This window comes from Carassius auratus, unplaced genomic scaffold (genome assembly GCF_003368295.1).
Source record: "Carassius auratus strain Wakin unplaced genomic scaffold, ASM336829v1 scaf_tig00035131, whole genome shotgun sequence".
Taxonomy (NCBI): Eukaryota; Metazoa; Chordata; class Actinopteri; order Cypriniformes; family Cyprinidae; genus Carassius; species Carassius auratus.
In genome coordinates, this window is record NW_020526206.1 from 132,328 (window position 1) to 157,473 (window position 25,146).

The 25,146-nt window shown below is 40.0% G+C and overlaps 1 long non-coding RNA gene across 1 annotated transcript; it reads right to left on the reverse strand.

The window, feature by feature from the left end:
• Positions 1-24,070: 24,070 nt before the first annotated feature.
• On the reverse strand, positions 24,071-24,739 carry LOC113081871 (uncharacterized). Its single transcript, XR_003282357.1, has 3 exons — positions 24,701-24,739; positions 24,363-24,499; positions 24,071-24,150 (listed from the first exon to the last, which is right to left on the reverse strand). It is a non-coding gene; the product is annotated as an uncharacterized LOC113081871 (long non-coding RNA).
• Positions 24,740-25,146: the final 407 nt, after the last annotated feature.

Consider the following 25,146-nt stretch of genomic DNA (forward strand, 5'->3'; position numbering starts at 1 on the left):
AAGAAATGATAACGGTTCTAAACACTTTTGACCTGATTCAGCATGTGCATGGACCCACACACAAAGGTGGACACACTCTGGATCTAATCATCAGTAGGGGTCTAAACATCTCATCCATTGTTATTAAGGACATAGCACTATCTGATCACTTCTGTATTTTCTTTGATATATTGATCTCTGCTACCACTGAATCTAGATCTGTCTCTGTCAGAAGGAGATGCATAAACGAGAACACAAGTGTACTATTTATGGAGGCTATATCTTTAACACCAAGCAGATGTGCTAAAACACTAGTCACATTTAAATCTAGACTCAAAACTCATCTGTTTAGCTGTGCATTTATTGAATGAGCACTGTGCAATGTCCGAACTGATTGCACTATATTTCCACTGTTTTTTTTTTTTTTTTAAATCATTTTCTAACAGTTTTTTAATGTTTTAATCATTTTAAAAGTTTTAAAATTGCTTGTTTTATTTTTGTTATTTTTCTTCATTTTTATTTTACTTTCTTTTATGTAAAGCACTTACATACCATTGTTTGTTACCATTGTGTATGAAATGTGCTATTTAAATAAACTTGCCTTGCCTAAGTAAAATTAAAAAAATAATAATTACATTAAATCTGTGAGTTTATACAATTTATATTAACACTGGATAACCACCATGCTATTAAAGCATGTGATTCCCTTGCAAACATGCAAGTAAGCATGTAGACAGACTGTTATCCTTTAAAGATAATATGCCCACTCAATAAAACTGAAAAGCCACATGAACACAGAGACCTCAATACTTGGTACAACTGTCACGGTAGGAAATCCAGTGTTTCCTCCGTGTCATGTTTTGTGGTTGTTTTTGTACTCACGTTGTCTCCATGTGCTCGTTTGGTTGATTGTTGTCACCTGGGTGTTGATTGTCTCGCTCCAGCTGATCCTCATCCCCACTCAGCTACATATACTCACCTCTCTCTCTGTCTGTTGTCAGATCCTCATTCATGTTGCAGTTCTCTGTTGGATTACCGTCTCCCGTGTTAGTGTTCTGGATTGTGTTCGTGTTGTCGTCTTCGTGTGAGTGTTCCGGTCACTTCCTGGTTTCATCCATTGACCGTCTACACCGTCACCACCGACTTCACCACCCAGCACTTCTCACGCCACTGTAGACCTTCCGTCACCATTGCCCACATCCTGGACAGTGACTTCTTCTTTCATTTTTGCTGTATTTTCTACCATCAATAAATAACCATTCTCATTACCTGCAATTGCTTCCTCCTCTCTTACGAGCCGTCACAGTAGGATCTGACCATCATGGAAGCAGCAGGCAATCGCTCCCCATCTCATCTGGAGGACATTCTGCAGAGAGTCGTTGATCGTATGGAGCGCCAAGACAAGGCGATAGATGAGATGGGTCGAGCTTTCCAAGCAATGGTGACGAAGGTGTCCGAGCTCGCTCTCCAGGCTCAACATCAACAACAACCGCCACCCGCTGCGCCTCCCACGCCAACCACACCGCCGATCGTCTCCGGAGGGATTTCCCAGTCCGAACCACGCCTCCCCATTCCTGAGAGATATGCGGGTGAGCCAAACTTTTGTCGATCATTTCTGTCACATTGTTCTCTGCACTTCGCCTTACAGCCCCGCACGTTCACCACCGAGGAGATGAAGGTGGCATTCGTCTTGTCACTACTGACGGGGAGGGCTGCCCTCTGGGGAACGGCGGTGTGGGAGAACCAGGACAGCTGCTGTGCCTCGTTCCACACCCTTTCGGTGGAGATGAGACGAGTCTTCGACCGCTCCGTCGCCGGGAGGGAGGCGGCTAGACTTCTCACGGATCTACGTCAGGAAGACAGGTCCGTATCCGACTATGCCATCGAGTTCCGCACCCTGGCGGCGGAGTGTAAGTGGAACGAAGAGGCGCAGTGGGATCACTTCCTGCATGGGTTGGCTGACCGCATCCAACAGGAGATCCGCGCCGCTGAACTCCCCACTTCTCTCAATGGTCTTATTGACTTCGCCATCAGGATAGACAACCGACTCGACCAAGCCGACAGACGGAGGGGGAGAGTTGTTCTCACGACCAGACCGGAGGCTCAGCGTCAGCGCTCAGAAGTTGCGGTCAGCCCACCTGGAGATCCTGAACCCATGCAGGTGGGGCGAGCTCGGCTCTCCCGGGAGGAGAGGATCAGGCGGAGATCCCTGGGACTGTGTTTGTACTGTGGCAGCCAAGAACATCACATCCAGCGCTGTCCGGTAAAAGACCAAGCCCGATAGTAAAACTGAGGCTACTATCGGGTGGGATCTCTGCCAAGAAGACCTCATCTACATCGACACTCCTTCCGGTGAGTCTACGGTGGTCTACCCACGCACTCAATCATCACGCTTTGTTGGATTCTGGGGCCGAGGGCAGTTTCATGGATTTCAAATTCGCTAGGAAGCTCAACATTCCTCTCACCTCCCTCAAACACCCCATTGCACCTTTTGCACTCAACGGACACAAACTGCCTGTCATCACACAGACCACTCTACTGGTTTCGCTCATCACAGTTGGCAACCATACGGAAGAGATTTCATTCTTCATCACGGACTCACCTCTATCCCCCATTGTTCTCGGTCACACCTGGCTCCAGAAACACAACCCAAGGATCGATTGGCGTCTCGGATCTGTGGTTAGCTGGAGCGAGGAATGTCATTTGTCTTGTCTTTTGTCTGCTGGTGTTAATGTTTCTGAGTCTGTGTTTCAGGGGGAAGCAGTGGATTTGGCTAACGTGCCCGCGGAGTACCACGACCTGAGGGAGGTGTTCAGTAAGTCTCGGGCTGATTCTCTTCCTCCTCATCGTCCCTATGACTGTGCGATAGAGTTATTGCCAGGTACTTCTCCGCCTAAGGGCAAGTTATATTCCTTGTCTATTCCAGAGACGGCGGCCATGGAGAAATATATATCCAGTTCTCTAGCAACGGGGTTCATCCGCCCTTCTTCTTCTCCAGCGGGGGCGGGGTTCTTTTTTGTGGGAAAGAAGGACGGATCCTTGCGACCTTGCATTGACTACCGAGGGTTGAACAACATAACGGTAAAGAATACCTATCCTTTGCCGCTTATGTCTTCAGCTTTTGAGAGGTTGCAGGGAGCGTCCGTTTTCACTAAATTGGACTTACGTAATGCTTATCATTTGGTCCGCATCAGGGAGGGGGATGAGTGGAAGACTGCTTTTAACACCCCTAGAGGCCATTTTGAGTATTGCGTCATGCCCTTCGGGCTAACCAACTCGCCGGCAGTCTTTCAAGCACTCGTTAACGACGTGTTACGAGACATGGTCGATCTGTTTATATATGTTTACCTGGATGACATATTGATTTTTTCTTCGTCTCTCCAGGAACACGTGCAACACGTACGACGAGTGCTTCTGCGGTTGCTAGAGAATGGGTTGTTTGTCAAGGCGGAGAAATGCGTTTTTCATGCACAGTCTGTTTCTTTTCTAGGACACATCATTTCGACTGAGGGTGTTCGCATGGACCCTGATAAGGTTAAGGCTGTGGCAGATTGGCCATCCCCAGAGTCTCGCAAGGCCCTGCAGAGATTTCTGGGGTTCGCCAATTTTTACCGGCGTTTCATTCGCAATTTCAGCCAACTAGCCGCGCCTCTGACCGCTTTGACCTCCCCTAGATTGACGTTCAGGTGGTCAGACGCAGCCGAGGCTGCGTTTACCAAACTGAAGAGCTGCTTTGTTTCGGCTCCCATTCTCGTCACCCCTGATCGCTCACGTCAATTCATAGTGGAGGTCGACGCGTCAGAGGTGGGGGTAGGAGCAGTGTTGTCCCAGCGCGCATCCTCAGACGAAAAGGTTCATCCTTGCGCGTATTATTCTCACCGTTTATCCCCTGCGGAGGTTAATTATGACATTGGTAATCGAGAGTTGTTGGCAGTCAAACTTGCACTGGAAGAATGGCGTCACTGGCTTGAAGGGTCGGGTGTACCCTTCATTGTATGGACGGACCATAAGAATCTCGAATACATTAGAACCGCCAAAAGACTTAACTCCAGGCAGGCTCGGTGGGCATTATTTTTCGGTCGTTTCGATTTTACACTTTCTTACCGGCCGGGTTCCAAAAACATCAAACCCGATGCTTTATCCCGTCTTTTTGAGCGTTCCGATCGTACTGCTACTCCCGAGCCCATTTTACCGGGGACCATCATTATCTCCGCGCTCAGATGGGAGGTCGAATCGAAGGTTTTGACTGCCTTAGAAGTGGTAACGCCCCCGGCTCGTTGCCCACCGAACCGATTGTTTGTGCCGGAGGGGTTACGGTCAGACGTTCTCCAGTGGGGTCATTGTTCCAGTGTTGCTTGTCACCCAGGGGTTAGTAGAACTAGGTTTCTAGTCATGCAACGATTTTGGTGGCCTGGTATGGCTCGTGACGTCCACGACTTCGTCTTGGCTTGTTCGGTTTGCGCTATTGGTAAGACTTCCAATCGACCTCCAGATGGGTTACTCTTACCGCTGTCTGTCCCTTCGAGACCCTGGTCCCACATCTCGCTAGATTTCATTACCGCCCTCCCGCCCTCTAAGGGCAATACGGTGATTTTAACCGTAGTGGACCGGTTCTCGAAGACGACTCATTTAATTCCCTTGCCCAAATTGCCATCAGCCAAGGAAACAGCGGTAGCTGTCATTGACCACGTCTTCCGTATACATGGCCTTCCGACAGACGTGGTTTCTGACAGGGGTCCCCAATTTGTGTCCAGATTTTGGCGAGAATTCTGTAAATTGTTAGGAGCGACTGTTAGTCTTTCGTCCGGGTTCCATCCCCAGAGCAATGGTCAAACCGAGCGAGCCAATCAGGATGTCGAAAGGGTTTTGCGATGTTTAGCTTCCAAGAATCCTTCGTCCTGGTGTCAGCAACTCTCAATTGTGGAGTACGCACACAATTCTTTGCCAGTGTCATCTACGGGCATGTCTCCATTTAAGTGTAGTTTAGGGTACCAACCACCTAATTTTGTCAGTACGGAATCCGAGGTTTCGGTCCCCTCCGCACACGCACTAGTCCAGAGGTGTCACCGCACCTGGACCAGAGCTCGCAGAGCTCTGCTCCAGGCTAGGTCGCGCACCAAGGCTAAGGCCGATCGCCACCGGTCGAAGCCTCCCCGTTACATCGTCGGTCAAAGAGTGTGGCTTTCTACCCAGAATATTCCTATGCGTTCCGTTTCTAACAAACTTGCTCCCAAATTTATTGGCCCGTTTTCTATTACCAAAATTATTAATCCGGTAACCGTGCATCTTAGCCTTCCTCCGGCGTACAGGAGGATTCATCCCGTGTTCCATGTGTCCAAAATTAAATCGGTGATTTCCTCCTGTCTTAATCCGCCTGCCCCGGTTCCCCCCCCGCCTCGTATCGTTAATGGGGAAACCACCTATTCGGTTAATCGTATTCTGGACTCTAGACGGAGGGGACGCGGATTTCAGTACTTGGTGGATTGGGAAGGTTACGGTCCGGAGGAGAGAAGCTGGGTTCCTGCTCGGGACATATTGGATCACCACCTTATAGATGATTACAATCTACAGGTAAAGCAGGCTGGGAACGTCAGGTGACGTCCTAGGGGAGAGGGTACTGTCACGGTAGGAAATCCAGTGTTTCCTCCGTGTCATGTTTTGTGGTTGTTTTTGTACTCACGTTGTCTCCATGTGCTCGTTTGGTTGATTGTTGTCACCTGGGTGTTGATTGTCTCGCTCCAGCTGATCCTCATCCCCACTCAGCTACATATACTCACCTCTCTCTCTGTCTGTTGTCAGATCCTCATTCATGTTGCAGTTCTCTGTTGGATTACCGTCTCCCGTGTTAGTGTTCTGGATTGTGTTCGTGTTGTTGTCTTCGTGTGAGTGTTCCGGTCACTTCCTGGTTTCATCCATTGACCGTCTACACCGTCACCACCGACTTCACCACCCAGCACTTCTCACGCCACTGTAGACCTTCCGTCACCATTGCCCACATCCTGGACAGTGACTTCTTCTTTCATTTTTGCTGTATTTTCTACCATCAATAAATAACCATTCTCATTACCTGCAATTGCTTCCTCCTCTCTTACGAGCCGTCACAACAACACACACAATGACGGTAACAATCATTTGAGTATGAATGGGTCATTTTGAGTAGAAAATGAACTCTAGGTGTCACAAAACAGTATGTTACTAAAACAAACAACAAATAACAACTAAACTAAACAACTAACGACAAAAACAACCATAAAACAGTGTATTTTTTATTATTCATGCCCCATTGCATGATGGGAAATATGTGATCATTACTTTGATATTTACATGAAGAATCCTTGTAAACATAACAAACGGTTCTATTGGATTAAACTTGACATTTTGAAGCAAAAAGACAAAATAGTATTTGTTTGTAAAATGTACTTAACTGATGCTATCTTTATTTACAAGTTAAAAAAAAAATCACTTTTTACAGTGCACTCAATTCATTCATAATGTTTATTTAAGGAATCAAACATTGTGTTCCTCTGCACTATTGTTTAAAATTAATAGCACATTTGTGCTCGTGCAAACATGGTGATATTTAGGAAAGCAATAAAAAAAAAACATAAAAACTCATACATGTGTATTTTTTCTTTCATTGCTTGAATTTTAAGGGCATTCAAACTACGTCCTAATAGGCTTTATAGTGCAGTGAATGCTTTTGGACTCTCAAGACTTGTTTTTGTTAGATTTTTTTGCAAACTGACATAATGTCAGCTCTCCTATCGTCTCTCAGTCCCTCAAAGTCACACATACTGTTTGGAAGATTCCCAATTTAGGAATGGGGTCCCCCAATCACAATATTCCCAATTGTGTCTCACTTGGTAACTGTAATAATGAATCAGGTAAAATAGAGATTGATTTTGATGATCTACTGGTTGAAGGCCTCCAAAGAGACTGGAGCAAGAAGGTCAAACGACAAAAGAAGAAAGACAAACGTTGAGAGAAACGGAAGAGGAGATCAACCGACGGACAAGCAGAAAATTGTTTCTTAGATAAGAAGAATAATTTGACTGATGCGAAGACAAGAACACATGAATAAGAATAAGAAGAAGATGCTGAAAGAAATGATTGAATTGGTTAACTATAATTCAGAATTGCAGTCTCTTGCAAAGGATATCAGAGCCATGAGATTGCAAACCTCTGTTACAAAACCAGAAAAGCCTTAAAAGGTAACAGTGAGATATACAATGTGTTAGACAGAAACCTTAAAACGCAGTAATAAGAGATGTATGATGTTAACATTTGCTCAACAGTTGAAACTGTCACGTATACTTGCTTTTTGCTAATAGAATGATGATTGTGCAAGGAAGTGCATCTTGCAACGACGGTGCAAGATGGACCTTCTTTCTAAAAAGTTGTATCAAAGAAGAGAGGGGTTGCCAAAAAAGGAAATGTCATATTCCTGTATCCATAGCAACCTGACTGTGAGTGCGTGCATGCAGATGTGTTAGTGTTTTTCACCGAAAAAGGCATCCGGGAGAAAGGACGTATTGTTTTTTAGACTATATAATGTTATGGTCTGGACACATCCCCTGCCGCATCTCGGGGTGAAGACTTACGCTTTTACTCTTTGTAATTATTTTGCTTAAGAGTTATTGTTTAAAATAAAGCGAAACCATGTACAATGGTGATGCGTTTAAATCTTTTAAACAAGTCTCTGAGTAATTTATAATGAGTAAAGTTATTATTTTAGTTTGTTCCTGATCCTGTATTACGAAGCTCAACTGAGCTGATCTGGTTCTGGTGGGAGGAAGTGCAGAGCTCTCCATTGCCACAGAGAAGACATCAAAGGTAAGAGCAATGGGTTAAATCACCTTTGCTGGTTGGAAACTAAGACGTACTTAGAGAGTATATGTACATTTCCTTAGATAAAAATGACACAACAATACATACAATAACATTTTGTCAGGGGAATGTATTTAAGTTCTTTTCAGTGGTGTGCGGTGGTATTCTGAACTAATAATTCAGAATATGGGATTTCCAGAATATTCAATTATATAAATTAATACATGATCGACATTTGTGATCAGTTTTTAATTAAAAACATTGCCTAAATTTAATGATCACTAAAATTGGAGTCAGATTTAAATTCTGATAAATTCAGAGGCGCAAGTAAAAGACCGAATACGCAGTAAACCTTTGACCAGGCCGCTGGACTCTGCTTCTTTGGGCCAGCGTATGGATTCTTACAGTTTACCTCCTTTTTCCATAGTTTCTGTCTTTTCAAAATTTAGCTTATAACCTGACACATCTCCATTTAGATCTCTTTTTCTCTCTAACACTGAGGGTAATGAATTTTCTATATTTGTTAAAGATAATAGTACATTTAATTTAATTAATTTCATTTATTTAGCGCTTTTCTGCTTTTCTAAGCACTCAAAGCGAAAAGAGCTCTACACTGTGAGGGGACAATCTCTTCTTCTACCACCAGTGTGCAGCATCCACCTGGATGATGTGACGGCAGCCATATTGATGCAAGAATGCCGAAGTACACCCGGCTGCAGCCTGCAGATCGAGGAAGGCTGCACGTGCATTTTACCTACTCTGATTGGTTCGACTGTCTTTCATAGACATACATGATAGGAAATGTGTGCGTAGTTGGTGTCGGACAGATTATGTTGTTTAAAAAGCTAGAAACGCTGTGCAGTTTTACAAAGCCTTCATTATAATGCACAGTTGTTTACTGTTATCTTGACTTGTCTTATTGAATCAAGAGATGTTAGCTGCTGCAAGTTTAATCTTCTGGACCAGTCGAATTCACAAATTAATCATTGGGACATTCTAAACGTGAAAGTACGTAGCCTTATGCATTAAAACAGTGTTTTAAAAAGACCAAACTCAGTAAACAACAGAGGTGTCAAGTAACGAAGTACAAATACTTCGTTACTGTACTTAAGTAGAAATTTGGGGTATCTATACTTTACTCGAGTAATTATTTTTCAGACGACTTTTTACTTCTACTCCTTACATTTTCACGCTAGTATCTGTACTTTCTACTCCTTACAATTTAAAAAATAGCTTCGTTACTGCTATTTCATTCCGGCTTGTTATCATTCAGAGAAAAAAAAAAACCTATCCAGATAAAGCGCGCCATCCTGATGGAGTGAATTTGATTGTGGTTGGATGAGAAGTAAGTACAAACATATACCATTCCGACACCCTATTGGTCCATACGCGATCCATCACACCTGCACATGACACAAATCACATCACAGTCCAGCAAGGACATAGCCAGTTTTGGGTTCGTTTATCAAAAAATATATTTCTTAAAGGGTTGGCTATGGAACCGGTATCCGATCGCCTCAGAGTCAGTCCGCTTAAATTTCAAATGAAACCGGCGTCAGACTCAGACCGGTCTCCTCCCCCTTCTTTCGGTGCTCTTCAAACCGCAGACCGCGGAGGAGCAGCGCGAGCTCAAACAGAGACAGAGGACACAAGGTGTGTGTTTATCGATAGATTGTTAGAATATCTGTTTCTGTGAAGTTCTTTGTCATAAATACAGTTTACAAAAGGTCACGAAGAAGCAGTCGGTTTCTCATCTACTGTAAAGTTTTCGCTTGTCACCGCTCATCACGAAACAGCTGTTTCTTCCAGCGAAAATCTAGCCCTTAACACATTTGAACGAACACATACTTTAATTAAACTTATTTAAATATACTTCATTTAATCGTACGTACTTTATACATACACTACTGTGCAAAAGTCTTAGGCAGTATTTTCACTTAAAAGAATGGCGTTCAGTTATTTATATATTTTGCTGTAGTGTGTCAGTATAAAATATCAGTTTACATTTCCAAACATTCATTTTGCCATTGTCAAACTGCTTGTGCATTCATAATCGCACTAGATTATTATTAAAATTAATGGCAAACTGATATTTCCTACTGACACACTACAGCAAAAGATACAAATAACTGGCTTGAAACCCATTTTTTTGGGGTGAAAATACTATTCTTTCTTTTCTATAAGACTTTTGATACAGCAGAAACATTATGTGTGCTTTTGTATTAAATAATGACCCAGATTGTGAAATACATTTATTAGCCTTAGATTAAGGGAAGCACAACTTGGGAAATGAGAGCATCCAAGGTGAAAGCTATGGATTTATTTTAAATATTTGTAATGTTCTTTAATGTTATCCATAGTTTTTTTTGTTGTTGTATCGGTTCAGGCACCGTTTAGGCGCCGGTACCGTTTTAAAAGTATCGAAAAGGCACTGGACCCTACTTAAAAGTTATTATTTCTCACTACTGGCTCATTTACCAAATGGGTGCTTTCTCTTCGTCCTCCACAAATTAAGCTACTGTAGGTAGTTGGGTAGCGATTGATGACGCAAATGACAATGTTGTGATATCTAGGCTATAGAGCATCACAGTCCCACCCACAGCTGGTGCCGGAACTAAAAATTCAATGCAATTTCTGTGTTGACTTTTTGCACGGTAGACTTATCAGTGCAGTCATGATCTCCTTGGCTGCCATTGTGAGTTTTGCAGGGAGGTTGGTAACTTTAGTTAGCATTATCGTCCACTTCAGCTAGGCTACTATAGCTTTCATATGAAATGAGTCATATCAAGCATTTTATAATGCCACTGTCAAAACAATATTTAGCCTAGGCATACCTTTTTGTGCATTTACTGAACATTTGTGTAATGGCAACGACATGTGTTGACGACTGAGCGGTGATTTCAGTCAGGTACAAAGCACTGCACCATGTTGCTGACGTTATTGTTAACCACTTTCACACACGCACACAATATAAAATACACGATGATAAATGTAAAAATTAATACACAGTACATATATAAAACACTATTTATTTACACGATTAATACTGAAAGAACTGCTATTACTGCACATTCACTATATAAAATAAAATTCACTGGAGGAAAAAGTTCGCGCGGGCGGCCGTCATCAGATTTGGATGTCGCTCAAAAGTCTCGTTGCCTCGTTCGCAGTTGTGGCTTCAGTCAAATTCAATGAGGCGTGGTGGTTTATGGGATGAGTAGTTCCTGCGCTCGAAATGAAAATATGTACACAGTCTTGTACCTTTGACTTTTTTGGATTTTGTCTTAATTTTTTTACTCAAAATGATATGTTATATGCTTATGAGTTCAGCCGTAGCTGGTTATCCTCACACATGCTCTAAAACTCTTTAGATACGGATTTTTCCGAAAGTGAATGGGAGAAATGAATGGGAAATTTACTTCCGGCACCAAAGCTCTCTAGGGCTGTGGGTGGGACTGTGAAGCTCTATATCAACTTTGTAACTCGTTCCCCCCCAAACACTGGACATAGCAGACGTATGTACCGAATACAAGAAGCTATCAATCAAGAAGGTATCAGGATTATGAGTTATTTTTCATTTTTAGTTTTTGATTAATCACTTGTATTAATCATTCATTTTGACAGCACTTTAATGTTTATTATAAATAGTCAACCACACAAGAGTAATTGTTTTTTAGCCTGCACCTATGTTCTTGTCCATTGCCCTCACAGATTCCTGCAGCTAAGCTTGGATGTACATTTACATTACATTTAAAGGTTATTGATGACATGGCTCTGAAGTTTGACTTTTTGCACCATAACAATACTTATTGGCAACTAGTCATCATATCTCTAGTCCTTTAATGTATTTGCATTGTACTAAAATGAGTTCATTTTCAATGGGCATATATGTGGCTGAAAAAGGTAGCCTAGTGCATCCCAAATTTTTCAACATTAACATTTTAATATAACATTATAGTAATTACGGCCTTTAGAAAAATGTTTTTTTGAGGAGGTGGGGTAGTGCACAATAGGCCCCTGTGGCACGGCCCAAGCTTTTGTTCTTAATGGCATTTTTTTTCCTTACATTACTTTTACTTTTATACTTTAAGTAGTTTTTTAAACCAGTACTTTTACACTTTTACTTGAGTAAAAAGCTTGAGTTGATACTTCAACTTCTACAAAAGTCTTTTTAAACCCTAGTATCTATACTTCTACTTGAGTAATGAAAGCCAATACTTTTGACACCACTGGTAAACAAACTATTAATATAGCATTATATTCACAGACAAGCAGATATGAGCACAGAATACAAATGCAACGTTTAGTTTGTCTGTGAATAGAATGCTATATTAAAAACGTTTACTGAGTTTGGTCTTTTAAAAACATGTTTTAATGCATTACGCCACATTAAGCGTTTTCCTTTTAGTCTAATGGTTTTCTTTTGGAGGAAAATGCTTAACACAATTAAATGCATTGTGTTCTTATTCTGCACTCATCTGCTTGTCTGTGAATATAATGCTTCATTAATTATGTGTTTACTTAGACAACTGCACTAAAATACTAGCAACAGATTACAGGTGTGTCCTTTCAGAATCATCACTGGCCGCTAGAAATAAGAGTTTCTCGATTTCTTCACTTTAAAATAATTAGGAGCAGCATATTTTCCTCAAATAAAGGGGAGGTAAAAGTTTATGCTTTGCAATGTAGTAAAGTACGCACACATTTCCTTTCATTTATGTCTATGAAAGACAATCGAATCAATCAGAGCAGAATAATTTACAAATCTCATAAACGTATATTTTATGCACAATAGAATATACAGTAGATAACATATCAAATGTTGAAAGTGAGACATTTTGAAATGTAATGCCAAATATTGGCTCATTTTGGATTTCATGAGAGCTACACATTCCAAAAAAGTTGGGACAGGTAGCAATAAGAGGCCGGAAAAGTTAAATGTACATATAAGGAACAGCTGGAGGACCAATTTGCAACTTATTAGGTCAATTGACAACATGATTGGGTATAAAAAGAGCCTCTCAGAGTGACAGTGAATCTGGAACAATCTCTGTGCGTAAGGGTCAAGGCTGGAAAACCATACTGGATGCCCATACTGGATGGGCTCAGGAATACTTCCAGAAAACATTGTCGGTGAACACAATCCACCGTGTCATTCGCCGTTACTGGCTAAAACTCTATAGGTCAAAAAAGAAGCCATATCTAATCATGATCCAGAAGCACAGGTGTTTTCTCAGGGCCAAGGCTCATTTAAAATGGACTGTGGCAAAGTGGAAAACTGTTCTGTGGTCAGACGAATCAAAATTTGAAATTCTTTTTGTAAAACTGGGACACCATGTCATCCAGACTAAAGAGGACAAGGACAACCCAAGTAGTTATCAGCGCTCAGTTCAGAAGCCTGCATCTCTGATGGTATGGGGTTGCATGAGTGTGTGTGGTATGGGCAGCTTACACATCTGGAAAGATGAGCATCATCAATGCTGAAAGATATATCCAAGCTCTAGAACAACATATGCTACCATCCAGACGTCGTCTCTTTCAGGGAAGACCTTGCATTTTCCAACATGACAATGCCAGACCATATACTGCATCAATTACAACATCATGGCTGTGTAGAAGAAGGATCTGGGAACTGAAATGACCAGCCTGCAGTCCAGATCTTTCACCCATAGAAAACATTTGGTGCATCATAAAGAGGAAGATGTGATAAAGAAGACCTAAGACAGTTGAGCAACTAGAAGCCTGTATTAGACAAGAATGGGACAACATTTCTATTCCTAAACTTGAGCAACTTGTCTCCTCAGTCCCCAGATGTTTCCAGACTGTTATAAAAAGAAGAGGGGATGCCACACAGTAGTAAACATGGCCTTGTCCCAACTTTTTTGAGACGTGTTGATGCCATGAAATTTAAAATCATATTTCATAATCTTATTTTACCCTCAAAATTATACATTTTCTCAGTTTAAACATTTGATATGTCATCTATGTTGTATTCTGAATACAATATTGAAATTTGAAACTTCCACATCATTGCATTCTGTTTTTATTCACAATTTGTATAGTGTCCCAACTTTTTTTTTTTTATCGGGTTTGTATCAGGTTACAGAAACATCACAGAAACATGTGCAAAACACAAGATTTGAATGGAAATATTGGATTTAAACAAAATTGGTTTTGGCCAAGATAAAGGCTTTTTAACTAACGTTAGTGAGGACCAGTCATATGGCTCTAGTCATGTCCTGGTTGTCTCCAAGTGTGTTTCAGATGCAGTCGCTGTTGTCGCGCTGTGCTGCCGATCTCTTTCACAGTGGACAGTGAGACGGGTTCAGTGCAGTGCCGTTATCCCTTCAGACCTGCTCCTGAACACGACCTTCCCACAGATCACTCCCAGAACCACACCAGTGACACGGATGGAGACAGAAGTGAGACATTTTTTTATTATTAGGAGCACTAATGATGCTTTTTTTTTCTCGAGTGTTTTTGTGAGCATCCATGTGAATAGGACAGAAAACATGAAATACTCAATATTGAATAATTGAAAATTATATATAGGAATATCTGCATAGAATAATTTTTAGGTTGAAAGAGCTACACAGTTACTAAAACAACCTTATTTAATTGAATCTGAATATATCATTATCATTGTGTTTTTCTCGTTCTGGTCTCAGTCTCATCTCGGAGTGTCGTCCGTAAGGAACATCCCTGGATGAAGCTGATTAATCCAGGTCCCTGGTCTCGTCTTCCTCCGGCTCCATCCCCTCATTCACGCCACTAACTCACGACCTTTAAACCCTTCCTGGAAGAAGATGAGGACAATTCCAATGATGAAGAGGTATTGAATGAAGGAAGTTTCTGAATAACTGTGACAAAGCAGTACTTGTTCTTCACTTGGTGAAGCTGGTTTATATTTAGTCTCCTCTACTTTAGACGAGTCATGTGATCTCCAGGCTGGAAATAGAGTTGCTGCTGTTATCAGGATAGCAGAAACATCAGCATCAGGTCCGAATCAGTGAGAAACACACTGTCTGTGACTCATTTCAACTGATGATCAGCTATAAACAATAAAGAAAGGGAAGGTCAAAAACCTCAAACTTCACCTGATTCATTGTCCAGTTATCATGAGATCAGATCTGAGTCTAGACCGACAGAGACCAGACTAGACCTGAGTCCTAAATTCAGACCAAGAACCAGGATCTCCACTTTAATGAACTGTAATAGAGAACACGGTGCAGCTTTATTTCACCTTTCAAAACCGTGTGATTTCTCTCTAATGTTAAACCTGTGGTTGAAGCAATTATCACTTTTATCTCATTAGTTAGTGTATCACTGATTCTTGAGAGTCGGGACAAAACATGTCCCACGTAGAAAAGTCTAATTTATAGCAAAAAAGTTAAGAAATTCATCATTATTGACATACTTACAAGGTTAAATCTAAAGGAATTGTATATACCTATCTGATTTTTAGAATAAACTTTTTTATCTTTTTGGGGAAAATTTTTTAAATGTATGGTCTGTGGTTAGAAGGTCCATGTTATTACACTTGTCCTCAGCAAGAGGTCACAATATTAACCATCCCAAAAAACTTTAAAAAAGCTCTACAATCGTGAAAACATATATCAAATAAAAAATAAGGGGTATAAATATAAAAAACAATGCATTAAGTGAACATCAAACAATATTTTCCATAAAAATCTGCCTATTAAAGTTGTGTCCTCAGTTTCTGTCAACTCCGTCAGATTTTTTCATAAAGCTCTTTAAATCAGGAAATAGCATGGTCAGCTATATCCCTGAGGACCCCTTTTCATCTCCCTGCCTGTGGTGAATGCAGCACTACCACACATGCTCTGTTACATTTGACATTTTTTTATATTTTAGACAAACAATGTCAATATTCCTATGGTCACAGCTGCACCATGTCAATACCATCTTTGTGTTAAGATACTTTTTTTTTTTTTTAAACCATAGTGGACTGAATTTAAGCATTTAAGTGAGGTTATTGGGACAGCTAGCAACTGAGGAAAAACTACCTAGCTGCAGTGTACAATACATGTTTTGGCAGGAAAATACATGCCCTCCGTCAGACGTCAACTCCGTCAGGTTCTATGTCTGACGGAGTTGACCTGTGTAACAGAAATGAGTCGAACCAGACAAATTAAAGAGTCTAAAAGCTGTGTGCATTGAAACACGAGCTGAATTCCTCAGGAAGTCATAAATCAGTTCTAGTGCCACAAGAGCCAAGCAAGATGACCAACCAATTTGTTCACACAACAGCTTTCAACATAAACACCACTGGAACAATTATTTACAATTTCAATTCGAAGAAGAGAAATTTGGTGTCAAATTTGTTGTTCGTAATTGAAATGCAACGCTGGACATCACATGGAAACCCATGAGTAAAACACTTACATTGACTTCCCCCCCACCTAGCAGAACCAGACTGAAATTCCTAAGGGGGAAGGGATTTTGTCTCCACAAAAGTCTTTGTCATGAGAATGGCAAAGAAACTGCTTTTGTACATATCTATGGACCAGAATGAACTCAAAAAGAATCAGTCCATCGCATCACTCCATATTCATTTATGTGTAACCCACACATTTGACTATCATGTTATAATCACTTATTGTGTATGTTTTTTTAAATAACTATGGGATAGCTGAAGGGTACATAGTCGTGTTTGATATGTGTGTGATTGTATTTTCTTGCTTGATATTGTCCTGACAATCATTTATTTGTAAAATATATCATAATCTGGTAATAGGAATCATGTCCGAAAATTAGACCCTGCAAATTCGGACCACATGCTTGGTAAGATAAACAAATGATTTATGATATCCCCGAGCCAAGACAATATCTGATTGGTCAAGACAACATTTGAGGTGTGGCCAACAGGCCACTTTAAATACTTTGGACACCATGAAATCTTGCTTTTTAGTCAGCTTTTAGTCGGCTTTTAGTCTGCCTTTAGTCTCTGCTATTAGCCATGTCTGTTTCTAGTCTCTAGCTATGCTTCTGCTAGCTTTTAGCTTCTAGCCATGCTGTTTAGCATGTGTTCTTTGAGCGCGGTTCCAGCGTGCTTCAGCCTGCACACGCCTGCTGCTACTTAGCCACGATGAGAAGGAACACAACCTAGTCTCGTCAAACTTTATTTCTTTTCTTTTTCGTTTGAGAGTTTCGTGTTCTGAGTTAAGTTTTGTAACGTCGAGTCTCCGACGCCTGACCTCGGGTGCCCGTTCAACTTCAACCAGCCCACACGACTCTGCACCTTCAGCCAACGCCCAACAACCATGGGCTTCCCAAGACGTCACTTCAGCGACTGAACTTCCAGCCAATCAACGACCTCGGGATAGCCCTTTCACCGAGGCTCCTTCTTCACAGGAGATGCAAGTAACGTTACCTCCAGACTGTGACCTTTATTGGTGTATCTAATATAATTTTAACCTCATTGAGGAACTCAATGTGAGCACTAATTACGTGATTGATGGTTGTTCATGTGAATGTAATTTAACATATTGCTGTAAACTTGGGATCCCATATTTTCATTCTCTTAAACTCATCTTTCCCTAACTTTCGATCTTCCTGCAACTTGTATGAATGTGTGAGTGTGCGCGTTTATGTGTTAGATTAGTTTATATGTCTTAGATTTATCTAATAAAGCCTTATTCATATTGAAAAGAGAAGTATCTTGTGTTTTGTGCTTACAAGTTAATGTCTTAAACTGCCGATCTTGTTACTGTGCTAATTGATAGTGTTTCACTATAGTTTGGATATTAGTATCCAGCGCAGATTTGATGTTAAACGGCTCGTTCACTGAACCGCAGAGCATCTAAGTGATCAGCCGTGAAACAGTGATTCTGTTCAAATTCCCTTTAAAATCTTAAATGATTCCCTTTGAGCTAAATTGACCTGTTTCCCTTACACCTGTAAGCTGACGGAGTTGACAAATCCACCAATAACCTCTTAATGTGTGAATATAATATTATTTGTGAATATAATGAAGGGTTAAACTGATATTTCAGGGTTTTATTTACACATAAATGCTCATATATAGCGTGCATTACATTATTTAACCATACGCATCTGACTTGTAGATAATGGGCAGGCAGTGGTCTATTATTGTGTAACGTGTAACTTTGCCAGCACTTTAATATATATATATTTGTATATGTAGAGACCGAGATAGAGATATGAGAAGCCAGTGTAGGGCTGAGCGATATGGCCAAAAAAAATGATCATGATACATTTTTTTTATATCAGTCGATATCGATAATTATCACGATAAATGTCAAATCTTTATTTCAAGTTTAAAGGCAGATTTTTGCTCCTAAGTGAAAGTTGTAGAAAACAGAGCGTTAATTGTGGTTTTAAACTACTACTGGTTTTAACTACTTTAAACTACTCTTTATTGTCATTGTCAACATATCATGACAAAAAGAGGTGAACATTTCACAAATCTGAGGTAAAACATTCAAAAAAAATTGTCAACACCGTCAGTTTTTCAGTCAACAGCGTCAGTTTTTCAGTCAACACCATCAGTTTTTTCATCAACACCGTCAGATCTTCGTGAACAGCGTTGGATGTATGAATGTTTTTGTTAATTTTTTTTGGGAAAAAAATATTCTTCCTTCAGTTTATGTTGTTTTTGTAATAAAGGACCATCTGATCTACATCCTCTTATGTTTTATCTATTTAAGGAAGTTGTTTTTACAATATTGAAATTAAAATATGCACAACTATTTAGAAATCTGAGTTTTCTGAATATTGTGAAATCACAACTTAAGTATATTGTAATAGTGTTTAGTTACTCTGATATGTAAAAAAATACAATATATAAACTTTAGAACTTTAGATTCTTGTTGGATTTGAAGAATTAAAATTGTATACTTTTTAGTGTGTCTGACGGAGTTGACACAAATCCAGTTCTGAAGGGAAACATGTTTATTTGTTAAAAATGTGTTTTTATTTAGAACCTGTTCCTTTACATGGTTAAATAGCTAAGACCTTTCTCTGCAGAAACATATAACTCTAATTGATATAGTGTGTTTTTTTTTTTTTTTTTAGTTTTTTAAAACGGGTTTTGTCCCGACTCACAAGAATCAGTGGTATGTGATCTTTAGTCAGTCAGAGAACCAGACAAACAGACATGTGAAGAGTCAGCTTGTGGTTGTGGGTTGTTATTTTTCTGTTTGCAGTCTTACAGGATATGGTTTTTGTGTGTGTGTGTGTGTGTAGGTGTGTGTGTGTGTGTGTGTGTGTGTATGTGTGGGCATGTTTTTGTGTCATATCAGGACACAACTCTGTATAATGACATGGGTATGACACAGGTATTACAAGGAGAGGGTGACTTATGAGGACATAACCCATGTCCCCATTTTTCAAAAACGCTTATAAATCATACAGAATGAGTTTTTTGAGAAAGTAATAATGCACAAAGTTTCCTGTGAGGGTTAGGGTTAGGGGTAGGGTTGGTGAAGGGCCATAGAATATACAGTTTCTACATTATAAAAACCATTACACCTATGGGATGAACCCACTTTTCACAAAAACAAACGTGTGTGTGTGTGTGTGTGTGTGTGTGTTTGTTTTATCATCAGTTTGTCTCTGTTTTTTTCTTTCTCAAGATAAACCCTTTCAGTTGTGAAAACTCAGTTGCACACAAACCCCAAACCTCATCCTCATTTCCCAGCATGCACCAGACTGCAGCTTCTGTTCATGGTTTCCCACTCAGCAAAAAGAAGGTCAGACACAAACTGTCTTTGTTACTTCATACTAATGGAAGGAGAACTTCATTTATAGTACAAGACAGTCTTAGAGAAAAAAAGAAAAATACTTTCATTGTATTATTATTTTGGTCAAATTCATTATTTCTTTCAGGTTTCAGTTAACATGCATCTGTTTCTCTGTATAATCATATTTAAAAACATGTTGTGATTTTCAATGATATGAAAAAAGTTATTTTACACATGATAATCATGTGTTATTGATGGATGTTTGTGTTCTTCATCAGGGAGGAGGAGGAGGATCCAGAGGGAACTTTGAACTGCGTCCTCTAGGGGGCGCTTTGGGGAACACCTCGTCGTGACCTGTGTCTGAAGCATACATTGAAAAAACACCAACTTGTTGGCCGGCGACAACCTCCGACTATAAATCAGCATCGGGAGAGTACGTCACTATCTTTTTCATCTTCACTGACTTTGTTTTGTTTGAAGCGTGCATCTGAAAGAACCGGTAAGGGCAATCTTTCTCTGTTTTCATGGCGACAACTAGCAAGCGTTTATATCTTTAACACTTTCTCATACTGAGGTTAGTGCTCTGCTGGGTTTTTACCCAGGAAAAGCAGGAGATATTTGAGGATGGTGAAGATGCTGAGGCTGAGCCTTCTCAATTCTCCTGCCCTGCGTATGTAGAGCTGTTGGAGGTTATTGAGCATAACCCTCCAGCTCAGGTGAGCCTTTCATTTGTGCATGATCTCCATACAGAGATTAAAAAGAAATGAAAGATGCCGTTTTCTTCTCGCATCCATCGGTTTCGGCATGAAAGTAATCTGCCGACATCGAGGTGATGCGCGAAAGCGGCTAGGAGGGAATGCCCCCTGTAGAAAGAGCTAAAAATTTTATAATTTTTTTTTTTTTCTGCAGGGCAAACCTCCTCTCTTAATCTCCCTCCTTGCCATCTAAGCCCCTTCAGAAAATCATCTTGCTTAAATTGCAAGGCATACGCAGTAGCAGGTCAGGCTGTGGCTTTATTACACACAATGCTGGTGCTTCAAGCATATCAGACTGATCTGCTAAGAGACCTGGATAGAGGCAGGGGCCTTTTTCTGATCAGGTAGCTGAGCTGCGCCGCACCACTGATCTCTCTCCGTGCTACCAAGCAGGCCGCCTCCGCCATGGGCAGGACAATGGCAGCCATGGTGGCAGCTGAGAGACATCTGTGGATGAACAGACATCGGGAGGAAAGAAAATGCTTTCTGCTTGATGCTCAGGTTTCGCCTTCTGAACTTTTTGGTATTTCCGTTGAGACGGCGATTTGAGAAGTTCACGGAGACAAAGGCGCGCTCTGCTGCTTTCAGATCATTCATTCCATGAAGGTCCAGGTCTGAGCCCGAACAACATAGGGGTCAAATGGCTTGTAGTACATCAATTCTTCAGTACAAGACAATGCTCTTGTTCAACAACACTGAAAGCATGAAGGTGTTCAATAAACTCTGATTTCATACACAATACCAAAAAATAAATTTCATCCTTAATAAAAATTTTAACAATCTTTCCAAAAACAGGTGCATCATCAACAAACTCTAAGAAAACAACAAGACCACTTCGATACTCAGTACCTTGACACTTTACCCACGGTGTGACCATTACTTGTAATGCTCCTCATTTAGATTTCTATTACGCAATATCATTCGTGGAACATCCTTCCTACATAGCATACTTCCTGTGCTAACACCTTGTCAGTGAGACAGAGTCTGCAGTAATGTTTTGCAGAAAAAGATTCAACATAACCAAGAATACTATTTAGACCTAGGTTATCACCAGTAATTTGTTAAATAATACCAAAGATGGGCTCCTCAGAAAATGACACCATTATTACCTTCTTCTCAAGTACTTACACATCATCAACCAATGGGCCAAGTATTTTGTCCATGCCATATTTTTTCCATCTTCAGAATGGAACAAAGAAATTAGATGTATGTTCATTAAGGAAGAGTTGATGTGTGCTGGCAGGTTACGAAGTACAAAATGTAAACAGCCATGTTTATGAACTCCTGCTTTAGATCCTAATGGGTTTGCTGTTTCAAAATCATAATAGTAAAGTGCATTGTGTGGATGGAGTACAAAAGGATGTCTTTAGTAATACTGTCCATCACAAAAATCACGATACATGTCACTTTTTGTCGTTCCTCTTGAATAAGATTACAGACTTTATCATTCCTAAAAATGAACAAAAGAGTGTTCAGAAAGTGTCATTAACTGTTGCCTGTTCATACATCCCAGAGATTTTATTTTTTCTTGAATCGTATCTGACACCTGTATTTCAATAGGTTCAACAACACCCCAATATTTTCTCCATTTTCTATCAGTATTAAAATCAGAGAATGGATTATTAAAACCATTTAAAACTGCTTCAACTGAATTCTACTTGTGCTGTCAACAGGCACAACATGTAAAATGTTTTTTCTTAAACTTGTATAGAAATCATTAACAAAATCCTCCATGCTTTCAACAACTGACATGATTACACTGTTTGCAACACCATTGCCCTGTAATATGGCTATTATAGATGCACACCTTTCCCTTGAACTATCCCTTGAAACAGAAGAACATTCATGCAAACTGGCATCATTATGTAATCTTTGCTCTGTGTCAGACACAACAAGTGATACTGCTTCACTGAGATCTGGAGCTTGTTGATTTTGTAAAGATACCGTTCCACTGCTTGATGCTACAGCCCTCAAATGAAATCTAGTTAAATGTTTTCTAAACCCTTCATAACTTTTAAATTGCAAGGAACAACCATCCTGATCACAAACCAGACCAAATTTCTTACCAGGATATAAACCATGTACAAGTTTTAGGTGCCGAATTAATTTAGCTATTGTAGCAAACAGTGATTTATAGACGTAGCATCTAAACATCATTCAAAAACTTAGCTCTAAGCTCCTTTACTCTTGGGCTCTCACTTGTGGTACCAACATCAATTCTGTACACTGTAGCCTGGAGAAAAGTGTACAAATTCTTGAGTGGAGGATCATAACTGAGACTGAAAACAAAATATACCATGTAGAGTTCATCAATGGCAGCCAGTGAAGAGGATTCTTGACAGGGGATGAGCTTTTTATCCACCACAATGAAGTAGAGACTGATGGCTTCCTTGCTGCTCCCTGAGGCAAGAATGTATGGCTGACGACTCTCTTCCAGCTCAAGGTGTTCCTGTATACTCCCGCATGCCTAAATGGGGAAAAAATTAAGTCTATGAATAATAATGATAAATTAATAAGTACAGCTTTATCAGTTAACATTTATTTGAGACTTTTTAGCTTAATTGCACATCATAAAGACCGGGAAGCACTCCAAATCAAAACAGTACATGCACGAACAACTTAATTTTAGTTTAGATTTAGATCAGATTTAGATTAATTTTACATTTATCGTTTTACAGTTTATCTAATAGTAAAAAATAAGATGAAGAAATTACTGAATCAATTCCAAGTGTAACACTTATAGCCCTTGTATTTTGGCACCAGTGTACCAGATACCTACTTTGTGAAACACCACCAGATGGTCAATAGCCTGTGAAATACTGATCCTTTGGATTTTCTTTCTTCCTGAAGCCTGGGGTGATAGGAGATGCAAAAGTAGAAGGAAGGATGATATATCACTGTCCCACTCTGAAAAAAAAGTAACTGTGTTAAATGTCTACACAAAAATGAGTATGTATAGTATGATTTCACTGCAAAGTCATTGGAAGTATCACCTGGGGAATCCTGTGCCTCGCTGCTTTCTTTGCTCTGTTTGGCAGATGACAGTAATCTTTTCAGCAGTGGAGTGGAAGTCAAGGTTTCTCCTAGTCTGATAACCTTTGCTTTGAAAAACTGTCGGCCACCTTTCCAAAAGTCTGGAAGCAGTTTCTGACCCAAAGAGGAGTGTGAAGTCCTGAAGAATCTGAAGCAGTTTGAAGAAAACACAAAGAAATTACAATATATTTTGATTACAATAATGTGGCCAGTTTCAACAATGCAGACCATTTGACAGTTCTCTGATACTAATATTTCAATTTTAGTAAAAACTGAAAGAAAATCCATACCAATCCTTTAGTGTCCAGGAATCGAGGAAAAACAGAGAGAATGGTGGTGGATCCCTCTGGATCATGGACAAGGCGCTGTCTGTATTCAAACGTTGCCTTCATCTTCTGCATGATGACCTCACGTTCACTTGTATGATTCATCAAAGAGATGGCCTCCACACTTTGATCATTATCTAGCTGATGTTCTTGGAAACATAGCTGTCTGTCAAGCAAAGGACCTCCCTTTTCTTCTGTTTTTGGATCGTCCTTATTTCCAGAAGGTATTGTCCCCCTTTGTACTGTCTTGAGGCGCCATGACAAGAATCCAGTGTTTTTTTGGCCATCATAGAAATTTTCCTGTTGAAATGACACAAATTCTTAATTTAACCCTTAATTAAAAATGAAAACATCTTTAGACATTTCCAACTGAGCACAAAATATTGAATGTCCAATCAGTGATGACTTACATATCAAGTCCTTCCTTGGGGATCTCTGAGTGAGGGAAACAAGGTGATAATTCCCAATCCATACTTTTGTTTGGTAAGTCGATGTGGGACCCTTCTGAAGAATTGGAACACTCAATGTTACTTTACGCTGATAGGAAATGTTTAAGAACATTTAATTAAACTAATTTTTAGAAAAAAAAAAAAAAAATTGGTCAATTTGCACAAATTTGTATCAGCCAACTACATCTATCTACTTCACAATCTATAGAGCATCAAAATCACTAACAAACTGAATAATGCAAGACCGAATTATATTTTTATAATTACCCTTCTGTCTCCATCATGTGTGCAACTAAGATGTTCACCATCACTTTCCTTGTGTCATCACTAATTGTGCCTGTATCTTCATACTCCTTAAGCACATTTCCTCCACCTGGTCTTGTCTGTAGAATTTGTTTTATCAGCTATAAAAAAGAGAGTATTATTAGCAAATACTATTATGAGAGAAAATAGTGCAGTAATATCTAAATTACCCTTAAATATGACCCTGATCTAAAAAATATTACCATGATATATGGGGATTACAAAAAAAAAAAAACCTTAATGAAACTGAATATCATGATGAGTAAAACACCCAGTGTCTGTGTAAGGCTACTGGGACTCACATCTCTGGCCTGTGCTCGTTGTGATGCCACATCATCATCATCATCCTTTCTGAATCATTTTGGACTAAAACAGTCACTCTCTTCACTGCTTTTTGAAGTTAGAGACAGTGTATCTGTATCCAAGCTGACTGAAGACTGAGGTGTGGAAGATCCTGTTAACGTTAAAACTGGGGTTAATAGATGTCATGTTAGTATATATTAATACTGAATTTAAAAAAAAAACTAATAATGAGAATTTTTAAATCCAGGACATTGGTTGTTGAAATAAAACGACTGAATATGACCCATTTGTTTACTTTTTAGAAATAAATAGAAATAATTAAAACACTACCAGTACTCATTCATAAATTGGGATACCGATCATTCAGCAGGTCCTGTTTTCACTCACCCATGTCAGTCAACTCATTTATGACTAAAACCAACCCACTGGTGGACATTAGATCAGG